General features: G+C 54.4%; 1 long non-coding RNA gene across 2 annotated transcripts in view; it reads right to left on the reverse strand.

Moving 5' to 3' along the window:
* The window catches only part of LOC308561095, a 48,304-nt gene that overhangs the window by 27,736 nt on the left and 2,934 nt on the right, over positions 1–17,634 (reverse strand). The window contains exon 3 of one of the 2 annotated variants that reach the window (XR_013999431.1): positions 7,045–7,159. The exons of the other annotated variant lie outside the window; for it this stretch is intronic. This is a non-coding gene — a long non-coding RNA (uncharacterized lncRNA). The remainder of the gene's footprint in view (positions 1–7,044; positions 7,160–17,634) is intronic. 2 annotated transcript variants of the gene reach the window in all.

The raw sequence follows: 17,634 nt of genomic DNA on the forward strand, positions 1-17,634 counted from the left end.
TCGGCCATAAGCCCTGAAGTTCATCCTCACCTCAGGGCCTCTGCTGATGCTCCGTGCTCTGCCTGGAATGCGCTGACCCCATCTCTTTCAACTCGACCCATTTCTCAAGACTCACCTCTTCCAGGAAGCCTTGCCTCCAGTCTTTACTTGCTCCCTTCCATGATCTCATGCCTTGCTGTTTACTGTTGGGAAAACCCACTAGGAGAGCATATGCTGGCTTGGTCCGTTCCCTCACTGTTTCCTGGACTTGGAGGCCTTGCTCACGTCTGTCCATCTCTGGCCAGGTCTCTCCCACCTTCCTCTGCTGAATCACTGCTCCCACCCCACGCCATCTCTTAATCAGGTTTAAAGCTCTGTGATTCAAAGCCTGGCTTTTGAGCCTCTCAAACTCCAGCTCCACCCCACACTAGCTGTGTTTCTTTGGGCATGTCACTACATCCCTCTGAACCTGTTTCCTTTTTGCACAATGGGGACAATATGGGCACCTGCCTCAGGAACTAATGTGCCTGGCACATAGTAAGCACTCGGTAGGTATCAGGTTGTAATTTCTCCTATAGTATTTTATCATGTTGCTCATCTCTGTTCTAAGGCCTCAGTCTCCTCTCTTCCTCCTTCCCAAACAGCCCCCTCCTCCAGAATATAACTGATGATAATAAGATTGCTAACATGTATCGACCATTTATTATCCACAGCAAGTAAAAATATGTCTGGAACCCAGCTTGTGCTCAATACTGCTTATTGAATAAATGAAATAACTAGTTTAATCCTCATAACACCCTATGAGGAGGGACACTATTATTATACCCATTTTACAGATAAGGAAATCAAGGCCCACAGAGGGTATGCAACTCATCATCGCTGGGATTTGAACCCAAGCAGTCTAACTCTAAAGCTGAGACTCTCATTGTCCTCATCATCTTCACTATTCCCATCCTGCTCTGCTCCAGTGCCAGCCCCCAGGCCAGGATGCTTTCTTTCTCCAGAGGTTGGACCTTAGAATCTAGATGGATGCTCACTGAGCCCTTGCTCCAAAGTTCCAAACCCTTCACATTTTATCTCACTGGAACCTCACAAAACCCTATGGAGTTAGTGCCACATTATTTCCCCTTGATGAGGAAGCTAAGGCTCAGAGAACAGTCAAGTAACTAAGGTCACATAGGACTCAAAGCCCAAACTCTTTCAACTGCATCATGTTTTGCTATGTTTTTCTCCCATTGTCTTATACAGCTGTTGATAACTTCACACACATCTGCCTTATTTTTCCAGTCAGTTAGACAGCAAGTTCTCTGAGGGCACAGTCTGAGGCCAACCCTTCCATGTGACCCCTACCGTGGCCAGCACTATAGCTGCATGGGCCATGCTCCTCCAGAGGCTTCCTAGCTGCTGATCTGCACCTCCCAGCCAGGTACACTTTACACTCGCCTGCTCCCCGCACTAAGCAGGTCTTGATTTGTGAGCTGTGTCTGCCCAATCAGACTTGGGATTGGCAAGGGCAGGGCTGGATCTCCTCTTCAACCTAGACTAGAGGCTCCCCTAAGATGCCATATCTCCCAGGAACTCAGGGATCCCACCTCCCACTTACAGCACTCTTAGGCAGGGTATCCTGGTGATTCAGAACAAGGACTCTGAATCCCAGTGTTCCAAGTTCACAGGCTGGCTCCACCAGGTACTGGCTGTGTGACCTTGGGCAAGTCACAAGGCTTAACCTAAGCCTCAATATTCTGATGTGTAAAACGAGGATGGTGATAATAATAGGGCTGCTATCATGATTAAGTAAAAATCTATAAAGTTAGATGACTGTCTGGGACACGGTAAATGCTGTGTGTTTGTTAAATAAATAAAAGTAGGGTTCCACCTAGCCATAGACAGGCCCCCCTGGTAGGGTACAGTGCAAGTGACAAAGCAAGCCCCAGTTCCAGACAACTGAAGGCACACAGGGACATGGAAACAGGTGGCCTCTGCCTCACACCTCAGGAAGCCACCTTGTGGCACAGACCCACTCCTCCTCCCCCCACATCCTCCAGAGCCAGAGGACCCCATTTCCTGGCCACATCAGTTTTTTGACCTAATACTCCTACCCTAATCCCCAAGCCACTTCCCCTGCTCTCCTTCTAACTGTTCCTTCTAACTGTTAACGCATTCCACACGGCCAGACAGATTACTGCCAGAATGCAGGCCCTGCCTCTCTAAGTTGCTGTGTGACTTTGGGCAGGTCACTTAGCCTCTCTGAGCCTTGCTTCCTCATCTCTAGAGGGGATAATCGACCCTGGAGGTCTGGCCTAGAGATTAACTAATAACTGAAATCACACCCATAGATGTGTTCACAGGTGCTTGGACATTGTAGTGTCCCACAGGCCTGACCACATGGATAGGTTTGCTGTTTGGGCAATGGGGTAGGGAAGGTGCTGTCGTTAAAAACTGACCCCTACTTTAAAAGTTTTCCCAACAGCCCCTAAACAGTGCTTAGGTTGCAAGCCAAGCTCCCTGTCCTTTTTAAACCACCACTCTATGACATTAAAATATTGATTATTGGGGAGTAGACAGGGGCCTCATGTCAGGCCTTCTGTCACCAAGTTACTGCATCTGAGACCCTGAAGCAGACATGGAGTAGAGGGGGAGGACAAGGAGGGACCATAAGGGGGGGCCCTTTAGAGGAAAATCAGGAGAGTGGGAAGTCTCCTAGGTTAAGAGGGGCAAAGGGGAAGAGGGACATGTCCCCAAAGCCCTTCCTCTCCCTCACAGCTAACTCAGCAATCACTTGGCTTGGCCTTCCACCCCTCTGGAAAACAAGAGGAGCCAGCGGCAGCAAGGTACGAGAGACGATTACCCGCCGTTAATTAATTAAAATAAACAGCAAATTAAATACAGCAAAATTAAAATAGCACAGGAAATTAATTCTCTACCAGCCCCACCTCACAGGTAAGATGCTTAAAGGGCCCCTTGCAGCCAGGATCCAGGGCAGCTGGGGGCGGTCACCAGGGCCTGCCTTTCACCACAACTCCTGGCAACCTCAAATATCAGTGACAGAACCCAGCTACCCACAGGCATTCACCTGGCTCTGCCACCCCAAGATTGGCCTCCTGGCTCCTTATCCCCATTCCTGAACCCAAGCCCTGCTCCTTGGTCAGTGGGTAGGAAGGGTCCTGACACCCTCTGGGCCAGGAGGGCACATGGCCCACATCTGCCACCACATGGGTCAGAACAGGAGGGGGGGGGCCTTGCCCTCTCTTCTGCGTCCCCTCTGGGACTTGGAGTCAGATCCTGCAAAGGCCCCTCCCTTCTATGCTGAGTGCCTGGCCCCTCATTTGGAGCACCCAAAATTTGCCTCTGGGGAACCCCTCACTTTGCTCTTTCCTTTTCCTCAGAATGCTGAGGAAGAAAGCACTGCTGAGGCCCCGAATTCCAGGCGAGAAGATGCCCAGAGCCAGGCGCACCAACCCCTAGGACATGATACACAATTCCCTTCCATATAAGACTAACTGCTTCATTGCACAGTTGCGGAAACTGAGCCACGGAGGGCCAAAACATTTGTTTGCCATCACCCAATGGCTTAGTGGCAGCGCCTGGAGCAGAATCTCTAATGGGCATGTTCCATGTCACCACCAAATTGGTATTTCTAGAATGCAGCTCAGCTCTATGCTAACACCCCTCAGCCTTGCCACCAAGGCCTGGCCTCCATAATCCCATCCCACGACTCCCCCTTCTTGGGTCCTACAGAAGAGCCAGATTAGACTCCTCAACCTGCCCTTGAGCTCCTACTCACATGCTTCCCTCTACCCGAAGCTCCCTCCCCACCTCTGCCGGCCCAAGTTTGACCAGCCTCTTTAGGGTCCAACTCAATGCCTGCTCCCCCATGAGCCACCCAGAGGGCCATGACAGGTGCTGCCTCGCTGTCCTTTAACCTCCAGGGTGCTTTGCCCCACTCCACGCCTGGCCCTCCCTGTTGTCTGAGTGAGCTGTGGTTTTCAGGTGCATGAGCTTCCTGAAGCTGCAGACCATCTTCCCTTGGGCCCAGCCCCTGGCACAGTACCCAGCACTCAGAAGGTGTCCAGTAAATCTCCTCCTCATCTGATGTCCCCCCATGTCCTACTGATAACTGACAGCTGGCTATCACTTATTAAGCATTTACTATAAGCCTGGCTCCTGCACTACTCCATCCTCATATCATGGACCCAGCTCAAAGAGTCTATGGGACTCTTTGTGACTCTTTCTGGGGTCACAGCTCAGGAACTGGAACTCCACTGGTTCTTGCTTCTACATGAATCTCCTCTCCAACCTGCTTGCCTCTTCGAGGTCAGACCATCATCATCTTCCATCTGCAGTACTAAAACCTCTCAACGAGCATCCCTGCCTTTCTTCTCTCCCCACCCTATCCTGTCACTAAAGACTTCCCATGACTCCTTACGGCCCACTGGACAAAATCCAAACCTCTGAGCGTGGTGTCTAAACTCTGTGACATTTGGCCTCTGTTTTCTTTGCAGCTTCTCTTTTAGTCTCTGTCTATCACCCCATTTCCCAGCACACCGGGACAGGCAAAAGTAAATTTACAGCTGTCTGTATGGAAAAAGACATGCAGGTTATGATTATAACAACAGCTTTATTAACTCTGTTTCGTGTACTCACAACTGTAAACCCACCTTTGCCCACCCCTGTATAACAGTTTGATTCATTTCCAGGCTTTGCATATGCTGTTTCCTCTGCCTGGAACACCCTTCCCCTATTTTTCCTACACATTCTTCAACATCCAAGATCAAAGACTACCTTACAGTCTAGTCATACTAGTCAAGCAACAAACAAAACTGGTCACAAAATTGAGAGCTGTATAAAAGAAGAACCTGAGTCACCACAGTATCCCCAATGCTTAACACAAAAATCAATGCTCGATCAGCATTTGTTGAATGAATAAGTGAATGTCCCATATATAACTGCTGACTAAACAGAGAGATGACAAGGCCACGGAATGCAGGGCTGGAGGTGAGGGGAAGAGGCGGAGGCCAGGAGGCCAAGGACGCAGTGGAGAGCAGCCACAGAGGCTGCCAGGGCTGCTCTGCAGCGGAGCTCTACTTCTGGCAGAGGGAGTGTTTGTGAGAGACAGTGACCGTGTGAGGGAGGCTCTCGGTGTGTGTGCGTGCGCACGTGTGAGAAAGCGGTGAGGACGTACGTGGGGGAGTATGTGTGTATGTGTTGCACTTGTGAATTAGCCTGTGAGAGGGTGAGGAAGTATGTGAGGGAGGGCATGTATGTGTGCATGTGGGGGTCTGTGAAAGATGCGGGTGTGGAGAGCCTGTGTGTACAATTTGTGCGGAGGTCTATGTAAGAGAAGACAAGGGTGTATGCCATGAAGGCTGTGCTGGAGGTTGCACATGTCTACAAGGGGACTCCTGGGCGGGGGTGTGTGAGAAATTTAAGTGTGTGGGAGTGCTATGAACATGTGCAGAAGGAGATGGTGTGCCTGTGAGAGTGTCCAATGGGGAGAGCAAGGTAAGAAATGTCAGGGTTCTGCTGAGGGTGTGGCTGCCATGGCCTTGGCCACAGGCCCGGTACCAGAGGTGGGGGCTGGCCCTGGGCCCGGAGGGGGGGGGGGCTCTGACTGAGCAGAAGATTCCTCAGAGTTCTTCCTGGAGCCACAGGCACCAGATTATCATCTCCCCAGGCAGGGAGGTGGAGGAGGAAGCCCAGATGTGTATGTGCCTTACATCTGTCCACAGCAAAACCTCTGGGCATTTATTTGTCTTTGTCTGTGTCCGGGTGTGCACGCCTGTGCTTGTGTGCGCACTGCCGGCTGTGTGTCTGTGCCTGTCTTTGTCTCTGTATGTACCCAGGCCTTTGTCTCGGTGTGTGTAGCTGTTGGTCTACGCCTGTCTGCATGACTGTGTCTGGGTTTGTGTGTCTCTAAGTGTATCTGTATCTAACCGGTACTGTGTGTCCTTGACCTGTGCATGTCTAAGCAGGGCTGCAAGCATCCCCCCTGGAATGCCTGTCTGTATCTGTGAGTCCATGTCGCCTTAGCGTGAGTTAGGGATTGTTGTGCTTTTAAGGCTGTGGGTTTAGATCTCAGTATAACTAAGTGTAAGTGTGTGCTTGCGTCTCTGTACATTAAGACTCTGCCATGTGCTGTAATATGAAAATGCTTACCTGTGTCTGTGGGATATACATTTGTGAGACCAAGGATATATGTTGTTTCTGTGCCTGTGTGTGTATGTGTGTGTGTGTATGTGTATGTATGTATTGGGTGTGAGGGTGTGAGGGGTTTGTCACAGACTGGTGAGCAAGTTAATCTCAGACTCCGTGACACGTGGAATAAAATCACGCTCCCATAATGGGATCATTCGTCTTCCTGTCTAAGGAGAGAACCAACTCTTCACCCTCCACCCTGGGGGAGCCAGTGGGGCCAGGCCAGGGCCAGGCACAGGCCCCCACCCAGGCCCACTCTGGTCTCAGCACCCCACCTTTACCCCTCCTCTGTTGCACCAGGACCATTCTGCCTCCACAGTGCCCTGGTGCCCACTGCAGGCTGGGCTGGGCTCCAAGACATGTGACCAAGTCTTAGAGGCCTGTCCTGGGCCCCCCAGCCCCACCCACTGCCGAGGAGGGCCCTGCCCCAGATGGGAGGGGGGTACAGGAAGGAATCTCTGGGCCCCTCCTCCTCCCGGAGGGGAGGGATGAGCTGCAGGCCCAGCCGGGATTTTCCATCTCTCAGCAACAAGATTCCTGGTGAGCAGGCTGCAGGGTTTGGCAAGGCGCCTGCTGGAGACCCGCCCTCACCCGCCAGGATGCCTGGGTCCCCAGGGCCAGGCAGCAGTCAGTTCCCTGGGGAGCTAGGAGGGCCCCAGAACTTTAGCCTACTGCTGCCCAGGCCTGTGGGAAAGCCAGACCCTTCTAGCCTCCTGCTCCCAAACAAAGATGGCCCCCTTGCCCCCAGGCAAACTACTACCCTTCCTCTGGCCTCCCCCTAGCCTCAGCTTCCTTTGCTTCAGAAATCCATCCATCACCCACTCCCCGCCTGAACCTCAGCACACATCCAGCCTGGATTCTAGACCTCACCTCTGGGTTTGAGGGCTCCCAAGGCCAGGGCTGTGCTTCTCTCAGACTGGGGCTTCTGAAGACAGGGCCATGTGTCCTGCAGCTGCGCAATCCCTCTCGGTCTTAGTGCTCCTTCCTGAATGAGCAGACAGGTACCAGGAGAGAATTTCAAACCCCAGGTTGAGGAAACTGAGGCATCAAAGACCTCTGCCCTACCTACCACACAGGATCTTTATCCTGCCCAACTGCAGTGGCTGCAACCCTTCCTTCCCCAGAGGGGTGCAATTGTGCAGTTTCAGAAGTAGGTGAGCACCAGTTGGAGGGAGAGGGGAATGGGCAGGTGGACTCCCTCAAGCCCCAGCCTTGGATGAGCAGCTGGAGAGCAGGTTTGGTAAGAGATTAAGGCTGAGGAGGAGGAAAACTGAGATGTTCCAAGATTTATGAGCTTAATTCTTCTCCCTTAAATTCCCCTCCAACCCCCCCAGCACCAGCCTGGTCCCTCCAGGGTCATGCTGTGGCCCCAGGCCAATATCAAGGGCCTAACCCATCCATCAGCTATAGCCAGGGAGTTTCCACCCCAATGAGTTCCAAAAGGAGGGGCGCAACTGACACTAGGAGCCCAGATTGATGGGGAGAGGGTATGGCCCTAGAGACAGCAACAGTCTCCTGTACCCTCCCATGAGCTGAGGGCTCACAACCTTCAGACAAGAAGCTAGGCTGGTGGGTGGGGCCCAGGAGGAGGTATCTCCCTGCCCTGGTACCACACCCAGCCCCGCCCTGTCAACAGGCAAGGAGACCTGGGATCCCATGGGGCCCTAGAGCTCACGGGGTGTGTAACCTTGGGCGGTTGCTGCTTCACTCCAGGCCTCAGCCTCCCCACTGCAAGGAGCAGGAAGTGGCTCAGAAATCCCAGGTGTCCCCCTCTTCAGCTCAGCTCTCTCAGCACTAAGCCCTGCTCTCTCTCCAGTCCAGGGGTGTCACCCAGAATCTGGGCCAGATGGGTTGAGGCTGCAGCAGCTACCCGGAGAAGTCCCTGAAGCCACCCAAGTCAGAACTGAAAAGCCGGTGATTACCCCTTTGCTACTCATCCACTTTCCAGAAGAGTGCAACTGAAGCCCTGAGATAGTGTCTGGGTCTGGACCAAGGCCTCAGTTTTACTGGTGGTTGAGTAAGAAAGAACAGAAAGACCTGGATTAAAATCCCAGCTGCACCAGAAACATTATATAAGGGCCCTTGCCTTCTCTCAGCCTCAGATTCCTCATCTGTAAAATGGGTAACACTGCCTCTAGCCTACAGCCGTTAAGTTGAAATGAGAAAATGCACATAAGGGCTGGGCACGGTGTAACAAGTGCTTGTACAATGCTAGTTATCATGACTGTGGGTAGTGCTAACATAAATCCAAGTGGCCAGGGTAACGGGGAAAACGGCTCATGGTCCAGCCAGATCAGGACCCCCAGGGCCTCAGCCCAGGAGGGCCAGCCAAATTCCTCGAAGCCCCCAGCTGTCTCCCCTATTCGTTAAAGGACTCTCATTAGTGAGCCTGGGCACCTGCCCCTCCGCATATAATAAGCCTCATTAGTATCTTAGCCCCAAGCTCTGTGCCCAGAGTCTATGCATGTGCGCACACACATGAGGGTGGGGGGCTGCAACAGGCCACCAGCCAGGAGACAGCATCCTCGCCAACCACACCCCCTGCCTGTCATCAGCAGGGCCCGTCACCCAGCTTGTCACCTGCCTGCCTCGCACCCGCACCACCTGTCACCCACCCAGCTCGTCACCCACCCAGCCCATCACCTGCACCACCTGTCACCCACCCAGCCTGTCACCAGAGCTGCCTGACAGGCATCTGGGTGAGGAGCAGGAGATGGGGAGGAGAAGACCACAGGGGTGTGGAGCTGGGGGCCCCAGAGACCCTGTAGGACCCCCACTTCAGCTCGGCATCCTGCAGCATCGCCATGGCAACCTCTCAGCCGCAACCACTTTCCCAAACATCCCCCGCCCCCCCCAAGCCCTGCTCTTAGCTGAGCTGAGGCTGAGAAGAGCCTGAGTGACAGCAGAATGGGGCAGGAAGGAGGTGTTCATCAGCTGGTTGGCCATGGCCATCATTCCCTCTTTGGACTCGGTTACTCCATCTGCAAAATGGAGGGGCTGGAATGGGTGAGGCCCCTATAAGGCAGCCATCCTTCTCCAGCCTGAATTCGCTGAGCCAGGTGCCAGTTAACCTGTAAGGGCTGGGAGGTGGAACAAAAGGACAGGAGTTTCTGGGTTCTTCCATACTCCTTTGCCCCTGGCCCAGCCCAGAGAGGCGGGGCCTCTGGCCCAAGCTCACACAGCAAAAGAGGAAGAGTAGGCTGGAAAGGAGGGGGCTCTGCCACAGGACTGCCAGCTGGAGACATCACACTGGGTGACCCAAGGTGACCGGGGGCTGAGTTGGCCCCCACCTCCAAGCTGCATTATTTATAAAACCCAGAGCTCGGAGCTGAGCAACAGCTGCAGTGCTGCCCCTCCGGGGGCACATGCCACAGTGGAATGGAAAGGACAAGGTGCCTCCTCAGGGAAGGTCCCTAGGGTCCCTGGCTCCCTCCACAGCTGGCTGGGGCAGGGGCTGAGGTGGGAGAGGGGCAGCAACCCGTCCTTCCTCTCCCGCCCCTGTCCTCCCCACTCCTCCAGCCAGGCAGCGATAGGATTACTTCTGCATGACTGCCTGCTCCACGGGGTTCCAGAGACCCTCCTGCCTGCAGCAATCTTTAAAATTCCTCCAGCCCAACCTCGCTCCCTTTCTCCCAGCAGTGAATGCTCTGGCATCTACCGCAGTGTGTCTGCTGCTGCCACCACCAAGCAGGCTGGGGCCCGGGTCCCTGGCACCCATGGCAAAGGAGAACTCATCCTCAGGGTGTAGCCCGTGTCCCACAGAACCCTCTGAGGCCCAGGCTCTGGCCCATCCCCTCTGGCCCCTGGTGCTGGTCCAGCCCCACAGACTATGGCTCAAGCTGGGGTCAGGCATGCCAGCTGTGCCAAGGTGGATGAGCACATACATGCAAATACACTTGGTGGATCTTGGCATGCCTGTCCATGTCCTCTGCTGCCAGAATCTGGCTGCCCCCACCTCAGCTCTGACCAACCCCTCCCTACCTCACCAATCCCTGCTACCCCTGGGGTGGGCAGATGCTGGGCCAGGCCAGGGCCTGTGGCTCCCCAGGGCACAAGAGGCAGGCAGGAGATCGATCCACTGAATTTTTCAAGGCTCTAATGGAGCCTGCATCCTAGGACTTGGGGCCTGGGACACGGGATGTTTCAGGGACCCCTCCCTCAGCACTGCAGTTGCTTCATCTGTCAAATCTTGGGGGTCAGAGAAACCTTTCTAGGAGCCTTCCTCCAGCAACAGATGAGGCATGAGAGGCCCCTGGGAAAGGGATGGTATTGGGGGAGCTGTGAGCCCCCCCAATCTCCCCAGCCCTAATGCGGGCAGAAGCGGCTCAGCCTCTAAATCACTCCCCTCATGCTGCCCTCTGAGGCGGATTCTGTGCATCTGTAATTAGGGGGTGGAACAGATGGTGGAGATTCCGTTTAAAATCATGCATCTAGTAAAGTAACCTTCACTGTCGGAACTGACTCCCAGGGAGACCAAGTCCCAATCCCCGATCTGGGGGGGTGGGCGGGATGGGGAGCATATTAAGCCAGCACCTTCACCGTCTTTTCCCCTGAAGCCCATGGCCCAATGTTTCTCTCAGGTGAGCCAATGAGGAGGGGATTTGGCAAACACCTGAGAAAGCACAGGCTGGGGGTAAATCCCCTTGTCTCCCCCATACATGCCACAGCCAGGGCAGGGTACTCAGAGTTCTTGGCTGAGAGACCAGAGTGACCAGGTGCCAAGAGCCCCCAAAGAGGCCCCAACCCCCCAAAGCCCAGGCCAGGGTACCCAGAGCACAGGGTCTTGGGTGGGGCAGCTTTGAACCAGATGTACAGCCTCACTGTCCAGGAATGAAAGGCCTGGGGCAGTGAGGGGGGTGGAGATGCCTCCCCAGGCAGAGGAGGCTCTGGGAAGTGGGGGAGGTCTGGGAAGCAGAGGAAGAGAGAACACACAAGAGTGAACAATTGTGTGTGCAAGGCTAAGGCTGTCTGGGTGGGGGCGGGGGTCTGGGAGAGCAAGGTGGGTTGAGGGAGCTGTGATGGAGACTGCTAGGGAGGGAGGGTGTGCTGGAATGTGTGATGGTGGGAGTGAGGGCTGCAGACAAATTGAGGCGGGGTATGTGACAGGGTGAGATGGGGGGGTTCAGGGGAGCGGGGAAGAGCTGTTCCTAAAGAGTAAGGGGTGAAGTGAATGGGTGTAGGGTTGTGACTGAGCTGAGGCTGTGTGTGTGTGTGTGTGTGTGTGTGTGGAGTCGGTGTTTGGAGAGGTGTGTGTGGGCTGTACCTGGGCTCTTAGATGGCTGAGGAAAGTTCTGGAGCTGGAGCTTGTTGGGGATGTACAGAAGACTACCTTTCTGAGGTGTTGGGTCTGGATGGGTGTGTGTGTGTGTGTGTGTGTGTGTGTGTGTGTGTGTGTGCACGCACGCGCACCTGAGAGTACAAGAAACTGGGGGGAAGTTATCTGTTTAGAGATATACTGGAACCGAAGCTATCAATGTCTGTGTGTTTGAGGTAAATGGAGTGGCTGCAGGGGGTGTTCTCATTTGAGTGGGTGTTGAGGCAGTGCGCCTATGTGTATGGGGGGAGCTATATGTTTGGGAAGGTGCAGGGATTGCATAGATGTGTTTGGGGAGGTGCTGGGCTGCAGCTGGGGAAAATGCTGGGGCTGTAGGGAGTCTGTGTGCTAGTGAGGTGCTGGGGCTCTGAGAGTCTGCATATTTGCAAAGTGTTAGGGTTGTAGCGGAGTCCTGGGTATATCTGGGGACGTGTTGGGGTTAGAGAGGGAGTTATGTGGTAGAAGCTACATGTGTGTACACTGGGATGTTTGGGGGTATATTGTGGGTCTAAAAATGTATGTTTTGGTTAAGTATTAGGGTTGCAAATATCTGTGTGGGTGGGCATGTTATGTGGTGGTTGTGTGTTTAGGGGCATGTTGGGGCTGTGTGTGATATGGGGCAGTTTGATGTCCAGGGTGTTTGTTTGTGGAGGTGTTGGGCTGTGTGTTTGTAGATGGAGCAACTGTGTGTTTAGGGGTGTTGGAGCTGTAAGTGTGTGGGGAGGTAGTATATTTAGGAGGCGGTAGGGGCTGTAGTTGGGTCCATGTGCACAGGTGATGGGGCTGCAGGGTGAGGGTGGATGCCCCTCTGGGGAAATGAAGGGCAGAGTCCTGGCCTCTGCTCAGGGGCCCAATGGGGGGGCTGCCAGCTAGAAGCCCTCTACTGGGGGTGCCTGCCCACACCCAGACCCCGTGCGGGGGTGTCCAGACAGGCAGTCCATCTGTCTCAGCCTGTGCCCAGGCCCAGGAGCAGCCGCCTCCTCTCTCCCTGGGGGATGGCAGCAGATCCTAGCCCACCCATCTGCCTTCAGATGGTCGAGGCAGGAGCCTCCACAAAGCTGCCTGGAGGGCATCACTGTGTTTGAAGAGGCATGGGCTGGGAGTGGGGGAACTGCACAGCAAACAGTTCTCTCATGGAGGCTCCTTTGAAAACCACTGACGCCAGGAGAGAGGAAGAGGGAGGACAGGGGCGGGTCTGTCTGTCCTTGCGCGGCTGTGTGGGTCAGTGCCCAACTGTGCGCCTTGGAGCCCCTTCGCATGTGTTTGCCCGGATGGCCTCTGTTCAAGCAGCATTCTGGCCTTGGAAAACAGCCCTCCAACCCAGGCTACACACTCACAGTCTTACACAGGCAGCTACCCCTCACTGCGCACACTGCCTACACTCACATGCAAATACCCCTCCACACCTTCACATCTGTGTAACTGCACTCTCACACACATGCAGCTCACCCCCAGGGCCCTATACCTTCACATATGTACACACATTTCACACCCCACACTCTGAAAAGCCAGGTAGTCACACACCTGCCACATACATGCATCCACACATACATACCTGACAATCAGCTACCACATATACACCCACACACTCCATACACCATGGATCTCCCTGTCACATCCATGTCCCACCTCACATGCGCTCAGTCTTTCTCACACATACCATAACAGACACTTGCCATCCCTTACATCCATACATATGTGTACATTTTATACTTACACACATACCCCCTCACCAACTTTCAGCTCTTTCACACCACGCAACCCACTAGCCAATTTACCTGTGTCCAGGCCCAGCCCTGCAACTTCCCAAGAGGGCTCCCATCAACTGAGGGCCTCCTGGCATCCCACCCTGCCAGCTGGGTGAGAGTGAGGGAGTATACCACCCCCACTGTCACCCCCACTGCTCCCTGGGAACCCTGATCTTCATGTCTAAGAAAGAAAAAGCCTTCTCTTTGCTTTGGTGACTGCCACAGTACATGTGAGAGTGTGACTGTATGTGACTGTGTGTGTGTCAAACATATCCCGAGACCCCATAGTGAGGCCTGTGCCACCACCTATGTATGGGTAAGAAAGCATAGGTATGCGTTCACTAGCTACGTTTGTGAGATTCAAAATGAGCGTAAAAGTGGACATTTGTATGTCACAAAATGTGTGTATATGTGAAGCTAGGCCTGTGTGGACAGGTGTGATTATGGGGGGTGGGGGTGCATTTATCCAAAGAGACATACACCGAGTGAGTGGTGAGTGTGAGACGCTAATTTCCAAGAGGCCGGAGGTATGTACATCTGTGAGTAGGGGTCAGGGCTGGGAGATCTGCTTCCAGCAGCTCCCCCCCCCTACAAAAAGAGCAAGGAGGAGGGGTCTCTGGGCTGTTTCACTCTCTCTTTCTCTCTCTCTCTCTCTCTCTCCCTGACCTCTTTAGCAGCTGGAAACTGAGCTGGGGGTGGAAGGAATGGAGACTTGGCTGGCCTGGGGGTTTGGGGAGGGAAGCAGGAGAAAACACCTTCCAGATTCTCATCAAATCCCTGTTTGTGGTTTGTAGCCTCAAGTCTCTCCTCTCTCTCTCTGTCTGGGTCTCCCACTTTCTTTATCTCTTCCTGCCTCTCACTCTCTCCACCATATCTCTCCTTCTCCCTTCTCGGTCACCTGGTCACCCTGTCTCCAAGTTTCTGTTTCTCTCTCCCTTCCATTTTTGACTCTTCCTCTCTGCCAGCACCTCTGTCTGTCCGTCTCTCCCTGTCCTGGTCCATCTGTCCGTCTCTCTCCGTCTGCCTGAGCGTGGGTGTCTCTGTCCATCTGTTCCACCACCCATCTGTCTGGTTGTCTGTTATGAGTGAGGATGCCCACTCACTCCCCAAGGCACCCTCCCCCAGGTCAGCAAAGGCTTCTCCTGGCTCAGGGGGTGGGGAAGGGGTGCAGAGCTGCAGCTTCTGGAAGCTTCAGTAGCAGCTGGGCTGAGCTGGGAGTTCGGGGCCAGCCAGCTGCAGAAGTGGCCCCTCCCCTGGGCTCTCAGGCCAAGGACCCCAGAGCAGAAAGAGGAGAGAAAGCAGGGCCTCACGGCAGCTGAGTTTGCATGTGTGACAGGGAAGAGGCAGGGGGCCTCACTTTACCCTCACTTTGCCATTCCTCCCCAAAGCCAGGCCCTGCAGGAGACAGATCCTCAGTACCTACCTTCCTTATCCCCTATCCAACAGAAAAGATACTGGGATCCAGGACTGAGGGATGCCAGGCCTTTGGGGGGGGGGGGGCTGAGAGCCTTAGCTACCTGTCAGTTATTGGGGGAGGTTCCTCCCATACTTCCTTCCAGACAGTCCCTGGGGATCTCTCCAGTTCTGGTCCCAGCTCCAGGCATGAGGGGTTGCACAGGCAGTTCTCGCTAGCTCCCCACAGGGGCTGTTACCACCTTCTAGTTTCCCAGAGTCTCTGAGTCATGGGGATATGGGGATCACATGAGTGTCACCCCTGTCCTCAAGTGGAAGGTGGTTCTGGACATGTGGAGTCCTAGGCCCCGCCTAGGCACTGGCCATCCTGAGAAGACCCAGGTAGTCCACCTACGTCACCAGATCAGCACATCACAAACTCACACACACATACACAGACTGCACCCCAGCACTCACAGCCAGCCACCTCCACTCCCCAGCGCAGCAACTCTAAGGGTTCAACAGGGAGCCTACCCAAGACCTGGCACCCTACCCTGCACCAGTGGCAGCTCCAACAGTGCCCCCAGCACAAAGACAGCAGCTGGAGACAGCATCCCTCAACACCCTCCCAGGATGTTGTGCCCCTACCCCCTTTCCCAGAATAGATGGAATCCCACAATGGATGGAGAAACTGAGGAAGAGATGGGAGGACACAGTCATCCCCCCTGAGACCCTGGGATGGGGTCATAAATGAGGAATAATAAGGAAAGAAAGGGACACTGCAGAGGCAGAATCTGGCTCCTTCCTGACCTACCACGGGCAAAGTCCATATTGGTGGCACCCTCCACAAAGCACAGGCCTGCTGCTGGGCCAGGGCCAGGGGCGGGCTCCCTCCCTCCAGAGCTCTCCTTGCCCCTGGCTGGGCCCCCTCCCTCTCTTTGCTTCTGAGCAGCCCTCCCAGCCCTCTCCCTCCCAGCGCTGGCTCTCTCATCTTCAGCTCTTGGAAGCCTGACTCACTGTTTCCCCTCCTCTCTCCCCTCCCTCCTCTCTCTCCCTGCAGCAGCACCTCCCCCTCCCCTGGGGGGGCTCTGGCCACAAGGGTGCCTGCCTGCTCCTCTCCCCAGGCTCTGCCCCCCCTCTGAGCCCAGGAGGCCCCCTGCAGCTGTTCTAATTCTCTAGCTCCAGAGAGGTGGAGCAAAAAGAGTATGGGTCCCAGGCTGCCCCACCAAGTGTCTGCGATACTGGGCAAGTGGCTCCCCTCTCTAGACCTGGTTTCCTGTCAAACAAGGGAAGGGGTCCCAAATGGATGAAGTCCTTGGCTTCTCTAGGACCCTAATATTCCCCACTTTTAAAACCCTAGTGCCTCCTGAAATAGAGCACCCACAACCTGTGGGGCTCAGAATCTGCCTCAGGCCCCGCCCCCAGGTCCAAAGAAGAGCTCTGCTCTGTCCCCAGACATTTGGAAAAGGCAGAGGGGCAGAAGCATGAATCAAGTAACCCCTAGGGTCCCCATTTCCCCATTCTCCCTCCTCCTGTGGGAATCTCTCTTTCCATGTCTCTCTCTCTCTCTCTCTCTCTCTCTCTCTCTCTCTCCCCCACCTGTCCTCCTCCCTCTTCCCAAAGACATTTGCTTGTCTCTCCTCCAAAAACAATCCCAGCATTTGATCTTGGGTGAGAGGCCCTCCGTGCCTGCTCATTTGGGGCTGTGGCGCATGCCTAGGCCTTCTTGACAACCTGGACCCCATCTCCGGGGGCTGTGATCCTGGCTCTTCTCCTTGCCTGCTTTCTCTCTCACCCCCTCATCATTGGCTTCTGTCACCATCTTTCTCTCTCCCCACCAGCAAGTGGCTGTCTGGGTCTCTCCACTCCCCACCTCCCCCATACCTCCCCCATTTTCGCCCAGTTCTCTCCCTGGGGGGTCCATCTGCTGACATTAGCAACAATGTTACCCATACTCCCTCCTGCGGTCTCCACCCCATCCCGGTTTCCCCTTCCAGGTTCTGTCCCAAGAGACCCAGGGGACCCAGAGGCAGAGCTGGGCGCCATCCCATAATAGTGAGCCTGCTTGACCTTAATCAACCAGACCAGAAGTGCCTGAGCATCTGTTAGAAAGGCATGGCACCCCCTGGTCTTGGGTGGCTGGCTGGCATGAGACACAGAGCTCTGTATTCCAAAAACCAAAAATAAATAAAAAACAAACAAACAAACGTTGACCTGGGGGTGGGGGTGGGGGGCAGGGAATGAGGGAGATCAGGTTTGCCTGGAGGTAACCCCTGTCCAATGGCAAATAAAGTCAAGAGGAGGGAGTGGCCGAGAGTCAGTGTTCCAAGCAGATCTGAGAACGAGCAATGTCCCTCTGGAGCTCTGCCAATCCAGAGTAGCCCCCCCCCAAAAATGTCCTCTGGTTTCTGTCAGGGACAGTTTGCCCCTCAAGCCTCTAGCACAACCACAACAATCAGGCAGAGATCCCATCCCTTAATCTCCTTTAGGATCCAAGTCCAAACTCCCCACAGTACACCTCCACTTAACTCTGCAGGGGGTTCCAGAAGCCTCCCTGCCAAGATCTCAGCAGGTGGAAGGGGGAGAACAAAGCCCCCAACTCCCAAGCCCCCTCACTAAAGGCCCCTTAAAAGCTGGGGAGCAATGCAAAATAATCCTGGAGCCCTCATACCCCCAAACTAAAAGCTACACTGTCCATCCGCAGCACCTGGGGGGGGCACTGGAGCTCCCTGCCCCTATGACCCTATTCCAGACCCCCAGCCCAGCAACCATAATAAACAGCAAACTCTTTTTCTTTATGACACCAAATTTCTCCAAGCCCAACAGTTCTTTCCATCACTACCTCAGCCATAGATCACATTAAAAACTCACAGAGGGCAACTTAAACACATCACATTTGTTTCTCTCTATATTATTTCAAAAGTAACGGCATTAAAAATGGATTTTACTACAGAAAATAAATATCAGCACGTGGCTCGGAGCCTAGGCAGGGGGAGGAAAGCCCAC

This window comes from Miniopterus schreibersii (genome assembly GCF_964146895.1).
Source record: "Miniopterus schreibersii genome assembly, chromosome: 8".
NCBI lineage: Eukaryota > Metazoa > Chordata > Mammalia > Chiroptera > Miniopteridae > Miniopterus > Miniopterus schreibersii.